Source organism: Orcinus orca, chromosome 2 (assembly GCF_937001465.1).
Source record: "Orcinus orca chromosome 2, mOrcOrc1.1, whole genome shotgun sequence".
In the NCBI taxonomy this organism is placed as follows: domain Eukaryota; kingdom Metazoa; phylum Chordata; class Mammalia; order Artiodactyla; family Delphinidae; genus Orcinus; species Orcinus orca.
In genome coordinates this window covers 25,761,709-25,783,567 of record NC_064560.1, presented here as the reverse complement: position 1 = coordinate 25,783,567, position 21,859 = coordinate 25,761,709, and the positions used below count along the sequence as shown (strand labels likewise).

At 48.6% G+C, this 21,859-nt stretch overlaps 1 long non-coding RNA gene across 20 annotated transcripts in view; it reads left to right on the top strand.

Moving 5' to 3' along the window:
• The window catches only part of LOC117197384 (uncharacterized), a 127,034-nt gene that overhangs the window by 9,742 nt on the left and 95,433 nt on the right, over positions 1–21,859 (top strand). For 13 of the 20 annotated variants that reach the window (XR_007476071.1, XR_007476074.1, XR_007476086.1 and 10 more), the window contains exons 3-6: positions 78–230; positions 4,620–4,919; positions 6,972–7,055; positions 8,948–10,911. This is a non-coding gene — a long non-coding RNA (uncharacterized LOC117197384). Of the gene's footprint in view, positions 1–77; positions 231–4,619; positions 4,920–6,132; positions 7,056–8,947; positions 10,912–21,859 lie in introns of all 20 variants that reach the window. The other 7 variants (XR_007476080.1, XR_007476089.1, XR_007476090.1 and 4 more) reach the window with 7 other exon arrangements.

Here is a 21,859-nt window from a genome sequence, read left to right as displayed (position 1 = left end):
ACTCCCTTCCGGCCACTAGGAAATTGGGTTATAAAATCCAACTGATATGATGATTCTTGGGAACTTCTTGATTACAGCCACCTGCTTTGGGGATTACGGACCCAGAAGGGAGGGGAAGAGCCCGGAGGAAGGTGTATGGCAGACATCCGGGGATTTGTCTTCCCCTTTCGGGTGAATCTTTGGATTTAATATCCATATTTTCCTCACCGGAAATGAAATTACATGGTGCGGTAAGTACTCTTACACTAAAAGAACAAATTGGAACTTTCCCCAAAAATCCAAATTAGTTACCTAATAATCCCAATTATATGCAAAGGCTTCCAGAAATACCTGAAGAAGAGCAGTTTTTGCAGAACCTTACCCACGGGCACAGCACACTTCAAACTCCTTTTAATGCCATTGTCCTTCTATTTGCTCTTCAGTGAGAGAATCACGGACGCTTAAAAGCAAATCATTGTAGTGACCCAAGAGATTAAAAAGCCCAGCTCCCTCATGAGGAGAAGAACATCACTGTAACATATACACAGTTCTTAGCATTTGCCAAGGACTTTAACAAATGCTGGCTCTGGCTTATTTAATACAACAACTTGGATATTATTATTCCCATTTTATAGATGCTGAAAATGAAGCGCAGTAAGAATAACTGAGATGGCTGGATTGCTGTGTTAAGTAAATGATAGCCCAGTTTTTTGAACCTATATCCTATACACAAGCCACTGCTCTTTTTATTAAAAAAAAAAGTTTCTGATCATAAAAGCGAGATTTTTTTAAACTTTAATGCAGAAAAAGATAAGGAAGAAAATAAAGAGCAGTCAACATTTGGTGTATAGCCTTCCAGGATTTTTCTCACGTAGATATGTGTATATTTAAAAAATAAAACTGGGATCACACTGTGCATACATTTTATAATTTATATATTTTATGTAACAGTACATCCATGCGCATTTTCTTATAGTCCAAGATATGGATACCAAGATAGATCATATTCTATGCCAGAAGACAAATCTCAACATGTTCAGAAAAATCTTAACGGAGTATGTTATCCAGCCATATGGAATCAAATAACAAAAAGAAATCAATAACAAAAGGATAATAGGAAAACCTCCAATCACTAAATACACATCTAAACAATCCATGGGTCAAAGAGGAAGTCTCAAAGTCAATTTTTTTTTTTTTTTTTTTTTTTGCGGTACGTGGGCCTCTCACTGTCGTGGCCTCTCCCGTTGCGGAGCACAGGCTCCGGACGCGCTGGCTCAGCGGCCATGGCTCACGGGCCCAGCCGCTCCGCGGCATGTGGGATCCTCCCGGACCGGGGCACGAACCCGTGTCCCCTGCATCGGCAGGCGGACTCTCAACCACTGCGCCACCAGGGAAGCCCTCAAAGTCAATTTTAAAGAAACGCATTGAACTGGATGAAAATGAAAACACAATACTTTGAAACTTGTGGGACACTGCTAAGGCAGCACTGCAAGGAAATTTTATAGGACTAAATGAATATATTAGAAAAGAGGAAAAACCTCAAATTAATAACCTAAGCTCCCACCTCAAGAACGTAGAAAGACAAGAGCAACATAAATCCAAGGAAAGCAGAAATAAGGAAATAACAAAGAGAAAAGCCAAAATCAATTAAATTAAAAACAGAAAAATGGAGAAAATCAACAAAACAAAGGGCTAGTTTTTTGGTAAGATCAATAAAATTGACAAACCTCTAGCAAGACTGACAAAGATAAAAAGAGAAGACACAAATTACAAATAGGAAAAAAATAAAATAAAATACCACTACAGACCCTAGAGACATCAAAAAGATATGGATGGAATGCTACAAACAATTCTCCCACATAAATTTGACAACTGGACAAAATGGACCAATTCCTTGAAAAACACAAACTACAACAACTTACCCAAAATGAAATAGATAATTTGAAGAGCCCTATAACTATCAAAGAAATTGAATTTGTAATTTTAAAACTCCCCCCAAAATAAATCTCCAGATCCAGAAGATCTATACAGTCTCTTACAGAGAAGAGAAGGAACATTTCCCAATTCATTCTATGGAACCAGCACTACCCTAGCACCAAAAGCAGTGTACAAAAAAAGAGGAAACTATAGACCAGTATCCTCAATGACTACAGATGCAAAATCCATTTTAAAATAGTAGCAAATAGAATTCAACAATATATAAAAAGAATTATACACTGTTACCAAGTGGGGTTTATTCCAGAAATACAAGACTGGTTCCATGTTCAAAATCCATTGGTGGATATAAAAACATTAATTAAATTAAATTTTTTAAAAAATTCATTGGTGCAATTCACCATATTAATAGGCAAAAGAAGAAAATTCACATGATCATATTAATTGATACAGAAAGAAAATTGACAAAATTCAACACTCATTTATAATTTTAAAACTATCAGAAAAAAAGGAGTAGAGAAGAACTTCTTCAACTTGATAAACAGCATCTGCAAAAGCCTACAGCTAACATTATACCTAACAGTGAAAGACTGAGTGCTTTTCCCTAAGGTCAGGAATGTCCACTCCAGACTGGGAGAAAATATTTGCAAACCACATATTTGACAAAGGACTAGTATCTAGAATCTGTAAAGAACCCTCAAAAGTCAACAGTAAAAAAAATCCAATCAGCAAATAATGGGCAAAGAACATGACGAGACATTTCATCAACGAGGATGCACAGGTGGCAAATAAGCACATGAAAAGATGCTTAATATTATTTATTAGGGAAATGCCAATTAAAACCACAATGAGACATCATTATGTATCTTCATGATTGAAATAAAAAAGAGTGACAACACCACATGGGCAATGATGCAGAGAAACTAGATCATGTATGCATTGTAGGCAGGGATGTAAAATGGTACGGCCACTCTGGAGAACAGGTTGGCAGTTTCTTAAGAAAAAAACTAAAAACCGGGCTTCCCTGGTGGCACAGTGGTTGAGAGTCCGCCTGCCGATTCAGGGGACACGGCTTCGTGCCCCGGTCCGGGAAGATCCCACATGCCGCGGAGCGGCTGGGCCCGTGAGCTATGGCCGCTGAGCCTGCGCGTCCGGAGCCTGTGCTCCGCAACGGGAGAGGCTACAACAGTGAGAGGCCCGCGTACCGCAAAAAATAAAAAATAAAAAAACCCTGAAAACCTAAACATGCAACTACCATACAACCCAATTAGTTGCACACTTGGGCATTATCCCAGAGAAATAAAAACTTATATTTAAATTTTAAGTACACAAATGTTTATAGTAGCTTTGTTATGCTCTAAAACTGTAAACAGCCTGATGTGCTTCACTGGGTGAATGCGGTCCATCCACACCATGGACTATTACGTGGCACTAAAAAGGAATGAATGATTGATACATGTAACAACCTAGATGAATCTCCAGAGAATTATGCTGAGTGAAAAAAATTGAATCACTAAAGGTTGTATACTGTACAATTCCATTTATGTAACATTTTTGAAATGACAAAATTATAGATATGGACAACAGATTAGTGATTGCCAGGAGTTAAGATGGGAATGGGGACAGAAAGCGGGCATAGCCCTTAGAGGGCATCCTGAGGGATCCTAGCAGCGATGGGAACGTTCTGTGCCTTATGTATTAATGTCAGTATCCGTTGTGGTGTTGTACTATTTATAGTTTTGCAAAACATTACCATTGGGGAAAATTGGTGAAGGGTACACAGGACCTCTCTGTATTATTCCTTAAAGCTGAGTGTGAACCTACAATTATCTCAAAATAAAACATTTAATTTTTTTTAATTAGATAAAACTGGGATCATGCTTTACATATGTTTTATATTTTATTTTTTATAATATATCATGAGCATTTTCTCTTGGTCTAAAGTAGTCTTATATTTGTTGACTGCTTATATTTCATCTATGGATATATTATAATTTTTTAATTGTTTGTTTTTCCTAGGGATCTGGATTATTTTTAAATATTTTGCTGTTATTATTTTAAAATGCTGAGAACAGCATCCTGGTGTCCATTTTTTTAAAAACAGCTCTAATGAGATACAAATAACATACCATACAAGTCACCTGTTTAGAGTGTACAGTTTAATGTTTTTTAGTATTTTCAGTGTTGTACAACCATCACCACAATCTAATTTTAGAATGTTTTTGTTCCCCCTAAAATAAGCCCTATACCCATAGCAGCCCATCTCTGTTCCTCCCCGCTCACCTGCCCCAGCCCTAATCAACCACTAATCTACTTTCCGTCTCTATCAATTTCCCTATAGAGACAAGTTCCGGACATTTCATGTAGATGGAATCATACAGTGTATGGTCTTTTGTGAGAGGCTTCTTTCATTGAATGTTTTCAAGGGTCATCCGTGTGTGGGAAGTGTCAGGGCTTCTTTCCCTTTATTGCTGAATAATATTCCCTTGTATGAATATGTCACATTTTATCCACTCAACAGCTGATGAACATTGGCTCATTTTCATTTGAGTGGCAAATATAAACAGTGCTGCCATGAACATTCCCATATAACATTTTTTTTATGGACGTATGTTTTTATTTCCTAGGAGGGGAATTGCTGTGTCATATGGTAATCCTATGTCTAACTTTTTAACCTAGTGTCCATTTCTGATTATTGCTTTAAGGTACATTCTTAGCCATGAAAATAACTGGTCAAATCATAGCGCATCTTTAAAGTTTCTGATGCACAGTGCCAAATTATGCTCCTAAAAATTCTGCCCCGACCAGAGCAGGAGGACAATTTGACAGTACAAATCCGGGCTCCAGAGGTTCTTCCAGGATTGGTCCCACAGTTATCTGCTTGGAGCTGCAGCAACTGCCGAGGCAGCCCACTCCTTTCCGGGACAAGGCTTAGTAGAAGGAACCAGAAGACCCGCCTTCCTCACCCAGGCCTGCTGCTTGCTGGCCATGCAACCTCTGGCAAGGTATTTATTTCCTCTTTTGCAAAAGGAAGTTAACGCTCGTCTGCCTACCCCACTCAACGTTGGCAGATCAACGTAGCAACTCGGTGTAGGAATGCTTTTCCAATGTGGACATACCCAGACACGAGTGAGTCTGGTCAAGGGATCACTTTTTGAGAAGCGCTGCTTAACTGGGTTGTCCACTGAGCCTTGATTTTGGGGTGGAACTCGGTAGTCAGGGGTCAGTGTTTGGTTGGCTCAAGATATATCTACTTTAACAGAACCTGAGGACAAAAAAGCTTCCTTTTTTTTTTTACCATGAATGTGATTGCACAGCACACTTTTGATGTGTCATTAAGCTATACACACACACACACACACACACACACACATCCCAGCAGTAGCTCAGTTAGGGAGGGACAGAGAGGGCCGAGATGCCAGGGAGTCCGTACCTCGATTGTAGGGTTTTCTTATTATTGATAGAAACTTCTTCCCACCATTGGGATAAAATGTGCCCTCCAGAAATTCTCACCATTAGTCCTTACTCTGCCCTCGGTCCTGCGGCCATAGCAAGGTTGCCTTTCTGAGACTCTTCCCACAAGGGCAGGACCTTCCTCCGTGGCCCAGTAGACAGTGGGCCTGCACATGAGCCCGAGGAGAGCTCTGTTCATTTTAACAGATGAAGAAATGGAGCTTATAATGGAGAGGGAGGAGAGCTCATAAACTCACAGGGTTGCCTCTGAGTCAAGACAGAAACTACTGAATTCTTCCTTCTCTAGCTGCCTTGGGCCTGCGAGCTCTGCCCCATCAGAGCCCCCCAGAAACACTCTCCTGTCTGCCCCCTAAGGATGGTTCCCCTGTCCACACACCCACCTCCCCCTAAGCCCAGCCTGCTAAGAGCACAAGGGCCTCCCCAGCCAGGGTGTCTGGGACTGAGAAGCCCTTACTTCCTCGTTTCTTTCCACACGGCTGGGCCCAGTTATACTAGATTATGTGCATTTGGAGCCCCAGTCTCAGGAGCAAAGGCATAATTTCCCCCCAAGGGCATTGTTCCATGCATGCCAGAGGGATGAATTGACACTATTGGATTAACCCTGGAAGCAGGCCCGCCCTGTTCCCTCTCACAGGTTGTGCGCTGCACAACTTCAGGGGTGCCGGGCATACAGTGACCTGCCTAGAGGGATTTATGATTTCATGGGAACAAACAAACCTTAATATAGATCTCTCTTTACTGTAGACAGAAGGGTCGGGAGCAAGCAGACTGTCCACATCAGTTCAGAAATGACAGTGGAGGATCCCAGGCTAAGCCCGAGCTGAGTCCCAAGTGACCTGCTTCCAGCCCCAGCTCAGCCGGGGACCAGCTGGTTAACCTGAGGCAGGAGCCTTAGTTGCATCACTCCCAACAATACAAAACATGCACAAGTACTGCAGAGCTATATAATTTAATAAGTATCACGTATCATTGTTTGGAAAATTAAAATTCAGCTGGACTAAAGACCTCAGAAATCCCTGCTGGCTGCGTGGCTCTAGCGTTCTCTACGGCAGACGAAGAGGGTTAATTGGTAGAGGACTCGGGGTGGGAGATGGGGAGGGAAGCCAGGTGGTTTTACCTAAACACTAAAAGCAGAGAAACAAGCACACACCCTCTCCCAATTCTGTGATTTTTTTCACCCGTCTCAGCTGGAACAAAAAGCCTTTTGTGAGCTTAGTGGAGCCTGACTTCGCACACTTTTCTGTCTCCTTCTCCTTCTGTGTGGGAAAAAACAAGCCGTTCCATCCGGGTTTGCTAGGTTCCTTTGAAGGCCTTGCGGCTTTGGTTCAGGCAAACAGGAACCTGGCCGGGCCGCCTCCGCCCTGCTGAGGGAGCTTTTTGGCAGGACTTTCTCCCGGCCTCCTCGTACAGAGATTGCAGAGGGGGAGGGGAAGGGGAGCACGGGATGGGCGTGGGGGGAGAGCAGGGCTGCAGGTGCTGTGCCAGGCGAGGGACCTGAGTGCTGAGCAAGCAGGGCGCTGGGCCCTTTCTTGTGTGATGGGAACCCACCGACATCCCCTCACTGAATCCTCTCCTGCGCCCAGGGAGGCGGGAACCACGGCCTGGTTCCACATCAGGAACCGAAGCTCGCAGGGCGGCCTGCCTTTGCCGGAGGCCACACGGACCAGGTGAGTCTCACCCCGTGGCCTTTGCTCCTTCATGGGCGCCGTCCGCTCCCCAGAAAGTCCCGGCCTCCCTCATCCTTCGCAAACCCAAAACCGGGGCCTCCACGGAGGCAGCGGGATAGCGGAGCCTGAAATCACGTCTCAGTGACTTGAGACTGGGGTCGGTTCCCCAGCATCGGGGAGGAGAGCAGGTTCACGCTCAGACTCCAGGTGCTGTGAGCCCGGTGCACTCTGCTCACGCCCCCGCCCCGGGGCTGCTTCCACTCGGTGCCGGAGGGGGGTTGGCCCCGCGCGGCCTGCCCGTTGCACGCTCACACTCTTACGCTCACTCACACTCATATATTCACACTTATGTGCACTCGCACACAGCCGCTCACCCACAGTCACACACACACACCCCTCCCAGCGCACCACGGGGCGCTAACACCCAGGCACCTTCCAGGAGCGCGGAGCCTCTGTCTGCACGTGGGGTGCGTCGCGGCCGGTACACAGCTCAGCAGTCACGCAGGGTGACTAATGCTGGGTCAACCCGGAGGATACACGGGGGCCTCGGGGTGGAGGGATGAAGTCAGCTTCACGCAGTATCCTCTCATCGGAGTGGAGTGCCAGAACTAAGGGGGAGGGAGGGAAGGTCTGTCAGGAGCCTACATTTGGGGCAGAGGTCTGTGAGGGGCCCTTGCGGGAAATCAGGACCGCACTGGGAGATTCAACGGCCTCATAGCGCCCATCCTTGTACACACGCACACATGCTCACACACACATGCACACTCACACAGCAGCCGCACGGCCTGGTCAGCTCCCCGAATGCTGCAGGGCTGAACAGACGAAAGAGCAGAGTTTCTGAATATCCTCATTATGACCAGCATTCACTGAGCCCTCAGTAAGTGCTCGGCTTTCTGCTGAGCTCTTTCCATGCAAAAAAGAAATTTCCAATTAGTTCGCATGACAACCCAGTAAGGTAGGCACCGTTGTCCCCATTTTCCAGATGAGGCCACTGAGGCTTAGGGCTCTGGTGACTCCTCCAAGCTCCCACCGCTGATAAGGGGCCAGAGAGCCACTTGGTAACCAGCTCACTCATCCCTCCCCTGCGGGGCCTCTCAGGCACCGTGAAAGCCCCTGCCAGCTGAGCACCTGCACTCAGAGGGCAATGCCCAGAGCCTGACTTTAAGTCACTGCTTTTAGCCGTTCAGCATTTCTGTGCTACAGCGGATGGACTTGCAGAGCAGGACGAGGCCTTTCTTCTCACTGGCCCCCCACTGTGGAGGCCTAGTGGGGACGATGTGGAAGCAGTGGCTGGGTGGGAGGCCGGGACACCTCCTATCTTTTGCTTCCCCAGCAGCCTCTGATGATTTGTAAGGAGGCATGAGTTAGGGAGCCGGAATGGAGAGGGGAGTGGGGCTGAACCACACCATACCTCCCCAAAGACGTCATGCTAATCCCCAGGACCTGGGACTCACAAGGCAACAGGGACTTTGCAGATATGACGAAACTAAAAGTCTTGAGCTGGGAGAATCCCTGGGTTATGCGGTTGGATTATAGCCAGTGTGACCACAGGGTCATCGCACATGGGCCTCCATCCTCCCTGCCCTTGGACAGCAGCTCCCCTGCTTCGGGTTTGGACTGAAACTACACCACCAGCTTTTCCTTCCAAGGGGCAGGCAGGAGGGTCAGGTCAGCAGCAGGAGCTCACAGATGGTGGAGTAGGTGAGGAAGGGGCCATGAGCCAGGGACTGCACAGCCTCTAGAAAAAGCCAAGGAAACGGACTCTCCTCGACACCTCCAGAAAGAACCAGCCCCTCAAAGCCTTGGTTCTAGACTTCTGATCTCCCGGACCATCGGAGAATGCATCTATGTTGTTTGAAGCCACTGAGTTTGTGGTAATTTGTCACACACAGGAAACTAATACAGAGGGAAACCAGCGCAAGGAGGATTCAAATCAGCTGGAGAAGATGCTGGGGACCGGTTTAGTCCACTCTGGCTGCCATACCAGAGCACCACACGGGGGCTTAAACAACAGACAGGCACTGTCTCAGTCTGGAGTCTGGGAGTCCGAGATCAAGGTGTCAGCATAGCTGGTCTCCTCGGAGGCCTCTCTCCTTGCTGTGTAGGCGGCCACCCTCTTCACGTGGCCATCCCTCTGGGCACACGCACTCCTGGCTTCTCCCTGTGTCCTAATCTTTTCTTATAGGGACACCAGCCAGATTATGGGCCTCATTTGAACAAATCATCTCTGTAAAGACCCTGTTTCCAAATAGTCACGTTCTGAGGTGCTGGGGGAGGGGTTAGGGCTTCAACATGGGAATTCGGGGGCACGTAACAGGGAGCCTCCAAGCCTGCCTCATTCCCACAAGGCCCTCACTTTTCTGGCAGCTTCCAGACCTCCCTAGGGCCCAGCTTGAGCCCAGGCAGCCTCAGCCTGTAGAACCAGTTAGAGCTGCCAAGAGAACAGGTCGGGGCAGTCCAGGGGGTGTGGGTTTGCAGAAGGGACCTGGAGTTCCCTGAGGACTGGTGGTCAGGACAGGACCCAGGCACCGGGCATGGAGGAACTCAATCTCTCCCAGGCCAGACCCCAGAGCCACTCTCCCAGTCCTAACAAGGGCCGCTGAAGGCACCGGGGAACAAGCGGCAGTGGCGGGTGGCAGGCAGTGGGATCGGGAGTTAGACCTGCTCTGGTGACTTGGCTCTTTGCAGGGACATTGACACAGAAGGGCCAGAAGAGGCAGTGAAGCATGCAACATGCAGCCCCCAATGCAGCCCAGGACTGAGAGAGGAGAGGTTTCCTGATTCCTTCCTCTCCCGACACCACCCAGGCCCCTGATCACACGTGGCCCCAGAGCCTCAGGCAGCAGGAGTGACGCAGACTGCCTTCCAGACTCCCTCCTCGCTGACCTGTATCCTCCAGCCTCCACTGGGCTCCCCTCCCCACTTCTCCAGGCCAGGATGGACTCGCTCACACCCACAAACTGCAAAGGTGCAGGGCGTGTTTCAGACAGAAGACAGCCCACGCCAGGTACGCGAATGGAGAAGATTCGATACATATAGTTACATAAGGTATAAAATTGCTATGCTGGTGACTCAAAAGGTAAAGAGAACTTGACAGTATCATCCCCGAGGCTGAGGCAGCAAAGGGAACGGCTGGGATTATTAAAACGCGGAAACATGGGCCTGGGACCCCAACCTCGGAGGGAGGGGGTCTGGCGGATGCTGGCGTGTCTGAGGTGCCATGAAGTTGTTTTTACAAGCGTTGGAAAAGCCACGAAGGGATTCAGCTCCCCACCCCGATCCTCTGCCTCTGAGACGCTGAGTGTTTCTACAGCTTCTTCATAAAAACACAACTCACATCCACGCGGAGAGAATCACATCCTTCCCGAACTCTTTCCTCCTGCATCACCACCGGCCTGTCTCAGCCAAGGGTGAAAAGTCTTGGAATGTAACAGGGTGACCGTTGAACCCAACCCTGACCCTTTTTCTCTCTTGCTACTTCAGCTTGTGTGATGGTTGATTTTAGGTGTCAACCTCATGGGGCTGACTGATGCCCAGGTAGCTAGTAGAATATGATTTCTGCCTGTGGCTACGAGGGCGTTTCTAGAAGAGATTCACATTTGAATCGGTGGGTGAGGAAAGCTGACCCCCCTCCCCGAGGTGATGGACCACGTTCAATTCTTTGAGGGCCCACGTGGAACCAAAGGTGGAGGAAGGGGAATCCACTCTCTCTGTTGAGCTAGGACGTCCATATTCTCCTGCCCTCAGACGTCGGTGCTTGTGGTTTTCAGGCCTTTGGACTTGGATTGAATCACACCCCAGCTCTCCTGGGCCTCTCAGATGGTGGGACTTCTGACTTCTCAGCCTCCATAATCACGTGAGTCAATTCCTAGCATGAATCTCCTATATCTCTATATACCCTGTTGGAGAACCCTGGCTAATACGCCAGCAGTGTCTCTCTTTGCCTTGAAGACGTTCATTTTATTTTATTTTTTATTGAAGTAGAGTTGATTTACAATATTATATTAGTTTCAGGTATACAACACAGTGAGTCAATATGTTTATAGATTATACTCCATTTATAGTCATAAAATAATGGCTATATTCCCTGCGCTATGCAATATATCCTTGTAGCTTATTTATTTTAGACATTAATAGTTTGTATCTCTTAACCACCTACCCCATCTCACCCCTCCCTGCTTTCTTCTCCCCAATGGTAACCACTAGTGTGTTCTCTATATCAGTGAGTCTATTTCTGTTTTGTTATGTACATTCGTTGTTTTTTACATTCCACATATAAGTGGTAACAGAGTATTTGTCTTTCTGACTTATTTCACTAAGCATAATACCCTCTAGGTCCATCCGTGTTGCTGCAAATGGCAACACTTCATTCTTTTCTATGGCTGAGTAGTATTCCATTGTATATATATACCACACTTTCTTTATCCATTCATCTGCTGTTGGACACTTGGGTTGCTTCCATTTCTTGGCTATTGTAAATAATGCTGCTATGAACATTGGGGTGCATGTCTCTTTTCAAATTAGTGGTTTTGGTTTGGTTTTTATTTTTGGATATATACCCAGGAGTGGAATTGCTGGGTCATATGGTAGTTCTATTTTTAGGTTTTTGAGGAACCTCCATACTGTTCTCCATAGTGGCTGCACCAATTTACATTCCCACCAACGTGTAAGAGGGTTCCCTTTTCTCCACATCCTCACCAATATTTGTTGTTTGTAGACTTTTTGATGATAGCCATTTTGGAAGGTGTGAGGTGGTATATCATTGTGGTTTTGATTTGCATTTCTCTGATGACTAATGATGTTGAGCATTTTTTTTATGTGCCTGTTGGCCATCTGTATGTCTTGTTTGGGAAAATGTCTATTCAGGTCTTCTGCCCATTTTTAATCAGATTGTTTGGTTGTGTGTGTGTGTGTGTGTGTGTGTGTGTGTGTGTGTGTGTTGAGTTGTATGAACTGTTTATGTACTTTGAGTATTAACCTCTTATCGGTCATATCATTTGCAAATATTTTCTCCCATTCAGTAGATTGTCTTTTTTGCTTTGCTTGGTTTCCTTTGCTGTACAAAAGCTTTTAATTTTAATTAGGTCCCATTTTGTTTATTTTTGCTTTCATTTCTTTTGCCTTAGATGACAGGTTTTTTTTAAATGTTGCTTTGATTTATGCCAAAGAGTGTTCTGCCTATGTTTTCTTCTAGGAGTTTATGGTTTCAGGTCTTACAGTTAGGTCTTTAATCCATTTTGAGTTTATTTTTGTATATGATGTGAGGAAATGTTCTAATTTCATTCTTTTACATGTAGCTGTCCAGTTTTGCCAGCACCACTTATTGAAGAGACTGTGTTTCCTCCATTGATTATTCTTGCCTCCTTTGTCATAGATTAATTGACCATATAAGTGTGGGTTTATTTCTGGGCTCTCTATTCTGTTCCATTGATCTATGTGTCTGTTTTTGTGCCAGTACCATGCTGTTTTGCTTACTGTAGCTTTGTAGCATAATCTGAATTCAGGGCCTGTGACGCCTCCAGCTCTGTTTTTCTTATCAAGGTTGTTTTGGCAATTTGGGGTCTTTTTGGTTCCATATAAATTTTAGGATGATTTGTTCTAGTTCTGTGAAAAATGTCATGGGTATTATGATAGGGATTGCATTAAGTCCGTAGATTTCTTTGGGTAATACGGGCATTTTAACAATATTAAATTCTTCCAACCCATGAACACAGGATATCTTTCCATTTCTTTGCATCATCTTCAATTTCCTTCATTATTGTTTTACAGTTTTCAGAGTGTGGGTCTTTCACCTCCTTGGTTAAGTTTGTTCCTAGGTATTTTTTTAATGTGATTGTAAATGGGATTATTTTCTTGCTTTTCTTTCTTATAGTTCATTATTAGTGTATAGAAAAGCAACAGATTTCTGTATATTAATCTTGTGTCCTACAACTTTACTGAATTCATTTACTAGTTCTAATAGGGTTTTTTTGGAGACTTTAGGGTTTTCTATATATAGTATTGTGTCATGCAGCAGGGTCTCTCTGGTCTGGCATCCCCCTACCTGTGGCTGGGGGGCTGGGTACACATAGGACCATGGGAGGTTTTCAGTGTAATTATCCGGGCTGGGTCCCTAGGACAAATGATTTCCAGTTAGTCGCCTGCACTCGGTGAGGGATCCCAGGAGATAGGCTGGCAATCCTGTTCTCATCCACGCCCCTGTGAACCCAGTCATGTGCCCACGTGTCCTACCCAGCAACAGTCCAGAGTGTGGGCCGTAATTCCATATAATACTGCGGCCCTGAGCCCCAGGATTTTTTTAACTTTTCATCACTTGTTTGCTCTCCAGCACATGTGTTTGAGGAGCTTTGTTCTTAGAGCAAGACACTGTCAAACCTCACTTATAGGAAAGTCCAGAAAGGATGGTTTTCCTATTAGGATAATTTGAGGAGGGCATGATAAAGGGACTGGTTATGAAGGGTTAGAGGGTAGGTCCCTGGAGAAAATCTACCTTTCTGTAAACTATACCTCTTGGAAAATGGCATTGCTGCTCCAAGGTGACCCCAAGGGCTCTCACCCAAAGAGCCCTGATGGACACAGGACAGCCCAGAGTCCCAAGTGGAGTCCTAGGGAGACAAGGGTGGTTTTAGGGTCTGAGAATGATGTGGACCATTCTGTGGGTCCCTAGCGATCCAGACCTCGAGCTTGAGAACCAGTGGGTTTCCCTGGCGTTATCCCCTCTCTTTCCAGCACATTCTCTGTGGAACCTTGGGATTTCCATAGGCTGCTTTGATTTAAAGCCAAATCTGAGATGACCCGGTGGGACCATCCACCTACCTCGCTCTGTGTGGCTCGGTGACCCCCATGGATTTCCCTCTGAGGCTCCTGCCCTCCCCCACATCAAGAGCTGCCGTAGGGAACACGGGTCCCGTAATTGATGGGGGTCAGCTCCCCGCAGGTCATTCTCCTGGAGTCACCTTCCTCTCCAGCTAGCAGTCCACACCCAGAGAGCAGCACCACTCACCCAGGAGGGACGAGTCTGTGTGGCACTGCCCCCCCGGGGCCGACATTACCCAGCGCCCCTTTGCATGTCCCTCGAGGCTCCTCAAGTGCACTCGGCACTGCCAGTCGAGGGCAAGCACAGGGCCACGTTTCAGCCTTCTCCGGGCTGGCATTCGGGCTGGAGCCCAACACCCATCGCTCAGTTCAAAACCAAAAACAGTCCTGCAGGAAAACTCATCAGGCTCGGCTCCAGGCCAGCCAGTTAAAAGTGGATGCTGGTCCCTCAGAGGCTCACACAGATCATTTCTGCTAATGAAACAAATATTTTTCCAGACCAGTCTCGGTTTCCGCTACCGCCGTTGGCCCCAGTTGCTGGCACGCCATTGGACCTGTGCCCTGAGGAACAGCACAGATCAGGGGACAGACAGAGCTCTGGGGGCAACAGAAAAGACGTGTCTTCAGAGCAGAGGAGTCTGAGTCCAAACAGAAAGAAGGGCGAGGGAGGAAGCACGGATGCTCCAGCCCTGAGTCACAACCAGCTTACACACACACACACACACACACACACACAAATAAGCAATCTAGGGCATAATAACGATTCCAAATTCCGAGGCTTGAGGGTATTTTGTTTCCCCCCTGAAGGAAGCGCGAGGGCAGCTCAAGAAGTTACTTGGAGAAAGGAACTAGGAGATGAGGTTCAAGGTCTCCATGTAGCCAACATCAGTAGGGGTTCTGAACCCCTCTGGGAGTGTAATTATCACAGTCAGCCCCCACTTCCCCTCACCTGACAGCCCCTGCATCCCAGAGAAATGTCCACACACATCACGTTTCCGCACAAGGTCAGGAAATGCAGGACCCTGAGGCCGGCCAAGAGCAAACCACTGATGGCAGGTCCAGAATCCCAGTGCCGGAGCGGTTGGTCCCTGAATGGGAAACGGTTTGTCCTCTTTCTGCCCCACCCCAAGACCCTGACTGGAAGCGCTCAGCTCTCCGGAGTCTCCCACTGCCATGTCCCCACAAACCCTGAGCCACCCCTTACACTTGGGACCCCTCGCTTTTCTCAGAAAAGGCGGAGCTTCTCACTGCCCCATCCCCATGAAGACCTGCCAGGCCTGGCTGCACGGAAGGAGTGATGCCCGTGAACTTTTTCCTCTCTTGAACCAGGTCTGTAAAGCAGAGCAAAGCAGAGGTGCTCCGGTTGAAGAGGGGGGTGGGAGAAGACCCCCCCTCCCGACTCCTAGGTCTCTGGGAAGCACAGTTAGAAAACGCTGGACTAGCAGATTCCTAAGTGCCCTGCAGCCCAGGAATGTTACGATCAGAGACCCTGGATCTAAAACACCCCCCTCCCTACCATCCCACGACCAGTCACCCATAAAACCAACACTCGCTTGACTAGTTATGCATTCCTTCTTTCCAGATCATTCCATTGTAGTGAACTGATGAACTAGCCATGCTTCAGGGTTCAGGGGGTGTTATTAGGTTAATGACCCAGTCCAGCCCCTAAGGGAGCTGCATAGTAATGGGAATCACTTTGCTCTAAGTGAGAAATGTTAAAATATATTTTTTGCATTTTTTAAAATGTTATAAGCAACTGCTGTACCATAGAATTACATTGCAAGAGAGGTGAAAACTCCCCCTCTCCTCTCCCTCCAAATCCAAGGCCTGGGATAAAGCAGTACTTAAGTGATGAGCATCTTGGCAGGCCTGGTGATTCATGCTAGGAGAGCCGGGCACCTCCACCCTCCTGGGGCTCTGGCCTGTGCATGCGCTGCTGACCAGGGTTCTTGGTCCCCTTAATCAATCGAAATTGATCAGAGGCCACACAAGAAATTCAGGCAAGCCTTTATTGGGGCCCCTGCTGCAGCAGGGAGGAGCGAGAACAAACAAGTTCCCTTGCTTGCTTCCCAAGGTGGGGCGCGAACCTGTTCCTTATATGGGTGAGGGTAGGGGTGTGTCCATGGGTCCGGCTGGAGGGGGGCTTAGGTGTTCTGCCCACCCCTTTGGTGTTGTTGGGTGCAGGGGGCACGCACAGGACCCTGCTTTTGCTCCCGACACCCTGTTTTGCTCCCTGGCTCTTCGGGGGTGGCAGTTGGGTTTTTTTGGTTTCTTTGTATCTTGTCCAGAATTTGCCCAAATTCGCGAGCAGGCAGGCACGCAGTTATTTTTAGTCCCTTATAGTTTCTTTGTATTTTGTTGCTCCAGGAGACGAGGAGAAGTGTGTCCAGAGGCAAGCATTGCAGCACTGCAGGAAAGGGTCCCAGGCCCCAGCCTGTCTTACAGGTGCTGCCATGACAGCCTTTCCTGGAGGCTCATAAAACATAGGGTTGTATGAATTCCAGCCCTCACTCCCTAAACAAGTGCAACTCTGAGCCTGTCACTTGCTCCTGCTGCCTTCCTGAGATAAAGGGTTAACCTTTATCTGACCCCGCAGGGAGAAAACCAAACCATAAAAGCATCAGTCTCATGAAGACCAGACAATCGGGGCTGAATAATCATCAGCGCTCCCAAACCACCGGGGGTCTGAGGTCTCCACAGACCTACGCTTCCAGGAGCTTTGAATTTAGCAGGACTGGCAAGAAGCATCGAGTCCAGCACGACACGTTGTCTTGTGCAGACTCTACTTGAACACTTCTGGTGACGGGGAGCTCTCCACCTTGCGTTGGGAGAAGGTCCTGATGATCAGGAAGCCCTCCCTCACAGGGAGCCCAGACCCTCTTCCCAGGTTGTGCACACCCCCTGGGGCATCTGCTGGGCCTCGCACGTATAGGAGCTCCCCGCACAGTACGCCGACACCTCACAAGATAAAAAATGCCCATCTCACATCAAAGAAACTTCTCTGCATTATGAGTCACCCGGCATCTTTCAGGCTGGACATTTTCTCCCCTAATAACCAGACCTTCCCTGAGCTCAGCCAGGCCAAATGTTTCATCTCCATGCGTGTCCTGTTTGAGCACCAGGGGAAGTCGTCGTGGGTACATCTGATCTTAGAGCTGGGAGCAAACAATACATCAAAGGCAGCTCCTTTTGAAAGTAGCGACTGCCCTGTTACAATCCAGCGACAAATTCCACCTGGCATTCCAGGAGGAAATCCCAGCTGACCTCTCCCTCCTCGAGATCCTCCGGAGCTTAACTTACTGCCCGCACCGTCCATCAGACAGTTCATCACGTGCTCTTTCCAGGCGTCTTTTGTCCTGGAGAGAGTCTGAGTAGACAGAGCATTTCTCCTTCCCCAGCCCCACATTCTGATCACAAGCAAAGTGCGGGGCCGCAGAGAACTCACTGAGTTTTCTGGCTGAGGAGTTACACCCCAGAGACCCTCGTGGTGCCACTGCTGCACCACAGCGCTGGGGGGCGTGGCCTGGAAGAAGACTGAACTCAGCGCCTGCCTGGGGTGGGGGTCTCCCCGCAGGACACAGGGAGCCAGCTAGCACGTTCGGATGGCACTTGTGCATCGTGGCGTGGGAGGGTGGCACGAGCCTTCCCATGAGCTGAGCGGACGCGGCAGAAGGGACAGGCTAACCCGGAAGGAAGGCAGCTCCTGGGGTGCAGGAGCAGAGCTAAGGGAAGGAGACAGGAGCCCAGCTCACGAGGGTGTCCCCCACATCGGGGAAAGCTGCTGTGCTAGGGACTCACCCCTGGAGAAGGCCAGCAACGGTGCCTGGCATGAAGAGACCACTCTGGACCACAGCACCACTGCCCCCTGCATCTCTCCTCTTCATCCTGACCCAAGGAGCCCAGAACCGAGGCAGGAGGCTCCAGCCCGAACCTGGGAGGGCAGTGGCCAAGGCTGGACAGGACTGGACCTCGCTCCTACACTTCTGGGCACACATGCCCCGACGCTGACAGGAGCACCGGGCCCCCTCCTGGCGTGGGGAAGGACACTGTGCCCTCCAGCTGCCTACTTCAGAAGCGGGGTCCTGGGCAGAAACGAGGGGCAAGGCGATGGTCTCCATCTGGACACAGGAAGGACGCACCATCCTAACCATCCCTCAAGGACACCACCTGTTAGGGAAGGTTTCCCCTGGGCTCCTCCCAGGGGACTTGAAACTCGCTGCGTGTGGTATTGATCTCACCTTTGATTCCCAAATGCCCTGGAATGTCTGGCACAAAGAAAGTGCTTCCAAGATATTCACTGGATTGAGTTTAACAAGGAGCCCAGTGTCTGGAGACAGCTCTGGTGTTTTCAGCATCACAGAATCAGCCAGCTGTCTGGTTCTATCACCCTTTACAAGTGATAAAGGTATCCTGCCTGAAATCACTGTCTTGGAGGCGGGAGAGACTTTGGAGGAAGGAAGTGTAGTTCCAAGTCAAGATCGTTACATACTTCAGTGTATTGGGGCCCAGATAAATCATAGTTGATACAATCTGAAATTCTCTCCCAAGCGTCCTTATATGAGCGATTCATCCTACAGCCATAACTCAGTTTTACATAGATGCACTTTTTTTGGTAAGTGCATGAACTTTTTTATGGGTCTTCCCCTCCACAGAGGATGCCTCAGCAAAGTGCTTAATAAATTGAGAGAACCATGTCAGCACATATTTTAGAGTGTAGACCCTTGGTGCAGTTTTGCACTGACCATAGCCATGGGTGAACTTTTGATCTTTGATCAAGTGGGCTTTTTTTTTTTTTTAACTCTTCCCCAAGATCCACAATACCTCTGGGTAACCTGGACCATATAAATATTTAACCAAGTTGTTCCACGTGGGATTTTCAAGTATGAATGATGCAATCTCCCTCGTAAGAAAAATCTATGTTCCCCTGATTTGCAGTCACAACCCACCACCCCTGCAGACCCACCCCCACCCCTCGCACACTGCCTTTTTCTTACCACACACACACTGTCTGGAGAGAGAGCCAAGGGACCTCCGGGGAGGAAACTGCGAAGAAACGGAATGTCTAAATAAAGTCAAGTCTTCTCAGAGCACCTCGCGTTCATTATTCAAAGAATATTTCACACATACTCTCTCGCTCTGCACAAAGCACACCTTCCCCGGTGGCTCGGAAAACTCACAGGCAGCCAGGCGTAATCAGTAGACATGCACATCCATAAATATCTGGTCCTTCAAGCCAGCCTCTAATGTAACTGCAGCGTTGGGAGGAAAATGCAAAGAATATTTAAACTTTAAACAATGTGACATCACAAAAACTAACGGGCAAGGGCCAGTCGGGTTCTCATCTAAAATGAAATGTAGTGTTGTTTGCAGAATCTTTACTCAAGTCCCTTCAGATTCTTCCCCGAAATAGATTTGAGTCTTTGCCTCTCGCTCTTGGCTTTGTCTCCAGACAGCTTGCACTGATGGCAAAAGGGGGCGTGGGTGCAGGGGGACGAGTCTTGACCATAAGCCTGGGGGTAATGGACTGATCCCATCCAAAGATGCTTTGGAAACAAGTTGGAAATGATCTTCTTAAGGATTTGGACACCTTAAGAGAAGCACATTCTATTCTATTTAAAACAGTCTTGCGAGGCAAGCAATCCATCCGTGGCTGGTTGTTGAGATTAGCAGGAACATGACCACCCAAGAGTGGCTCTCAAAGAGCCGGTGATACGGTTTCCGGAGGTGAAGAGCTGAGTTTATTGGTCCGAGGCTGGGGAGAGGTCAAGGTCCAGCCCTGCCATGTACTAGAGTTTGTGCCTTGCTGGACAAGTTATTCAAGGTCCGGTTCCTCATCTGTAAAATGGGGGTGAGCTTTGTCGGAGAGGTTAAGTGCAGAGGTACCCAGGGGCCTGGCACGTACCAGTTCCCTATAAAGGTAGGTTATTACCGTCACCCATAAATAATGCTCCGAGGTACCAGGTGACATAGCAAGTAAGTGGCACCGTCATTAAATTCATGGAAGCTCAGTGGTGGAGAGATCGGGGCGACACAGAGAGGGAGGAAGGTGTCCACAGAGAAAACGTTGAGCCGTGACTACGATTTCAGAGATCTGGTCCCTAAACATCCCAACCATGACCCTCGCTCCTCCTTAGGCTTGGTTTATCCTACTCTTGGCCAGACGGGATGGCTGTCTTGTAAAGGGTGGGGTTTGGGGCCGTCTGCTTCTGTTCTGCTGGCCTCTCCTCCCACCCTGGACACCACATCCCAGTGAGTGACTCGAGATGGAAGGGGGGCGGTCCTCAGGCTGCGCCCAGAGCGGGGCTGCAGAATGCTTCTGTGGCCTTACTGTGAGATGACCACCAGCTTCCTTTCCCGCCCGTGAGGAGGACCCAGAAGGATGGGCGGGCAGAGTGGGGAGATCCTTCCACACCTGCAGTTAGAATCCATTTGACCCATGCGATCCCACCCTGTGACCAGCCTGGGAAAGGACCCAAGTGGACCCTGCATGTCATATGAATCCCGGATGAAGGGCTGGCTGAGGGTCGTGGTGCACAGCCATTTGGGGAGGGTCTGGGAGAGTCTGCGTTGGGTTCATTCCCTTCTTTGTGCAACCTGCTTGTTGAGCATCTGCTGACAGGTCGTCCAGTTCTGTTAGGAGATGATGGGAAAGGTGAGTCAGAGCACATGGGGGCTCGAACAGGTGCCCAGGACGCTGGACATTACTCGGTGGACAATGTCCCTTCTGGCTTCTTACCACCGTCAGCATCCCATCAGTGATCATAGTAATGCAAATAACAACAGCAATACCTAGCATTGCCTGCAAGCTTAGCGTGGGGAGTTGTTTGAAGATTTTGCATGAATTAATCCTTCAGTCTTCAGTACAGTATGGGGAGAGAGTTCCATTTTACAGATGAGGAAACCGAGGTGCAGGAAGGTTAATGACGCTTCCCAGAGGCAAAAGCTCCGAGTGGCAGAGCGAGGCTCCCGACTCTGCCTCTCCTGACAGTCCCCTCCCAAGTTCACATCACCTCCTCGGCCCCCTCCTTGCTCCCGATCGCGACCACCGCCCCGTGCTCTGGTCCTAACCCTCCACCCAGGTTTATCTCTACACCCGGCCCGTCTTCCCCATAGCCGCTCTCAGGGCTGGAAAGCAGTCTGACGGCCCCACCCCTGTCACAAAAGGTGGAACATCTCTTAGAGGCATCTTGTATGCTCTTTAACTATTCATCTGCTCCCATCAGCGGCAGCGCCTGCCACCTCCTTGGTCCCCCAAAGTAAACTCGGAGGCCCAGGGCTGTGTTTACTTCACACTGTGTTGCCTGGACATAGAGAGCGGGGCTCAGCACAGGCCCTGATGAGTCCTGGTATAGAGCCCGTGCCAGTGCAGTGAGCCAGCCCCAAAATGGTTCCTCTTTCTCAGGGATGTGGACATTTTCTTCTTTGAAATCCTCGAGTGACAGCAGCCAGATTCCTCTGCTCTTCCTGTACCTCTGTCCCCAGAGTCGTGTCCTCACACTTCCTCCCCACCTGGTATGTCTCCATAAAGGAATGAGGAGGCCCTGAAGCGACAGCCCCCCAGCAGCAGAAAGGCCTGTCATCGCCACCTTCGTGACCCCAGCCACTGAGGCTTCATGACCCCACAGACCAAGGCTGACCCCAGGGAAGAGAGGACATGGACATTTCAATGAACACAACTGAAATCTCAATGAAATGAACACCAAAGGCAATAGCCCAGAGTTCCCCAAAGGGAAGGGACTTTGAAGTCGGGGAGATCTGTGTTTTTACTACGTATTCTTTTTGTGCCGTTTGTGTCATACATAAAGCGTGTATAATTCCTGCTGTATTCGTCCAAGGAAGTACCAGCTGCTGTAACAAGCAACGGCAAGCCTTGGTGACTAACTTCTGTCTCAGGCAAAGCAGAGTGATCGTGTGGTTCTCCAGGTGGCTCTGCTCTGCCCTGCGGCACATGCTCCTCCACCAGACCTGCTGCCTTAACCAGCTGACTG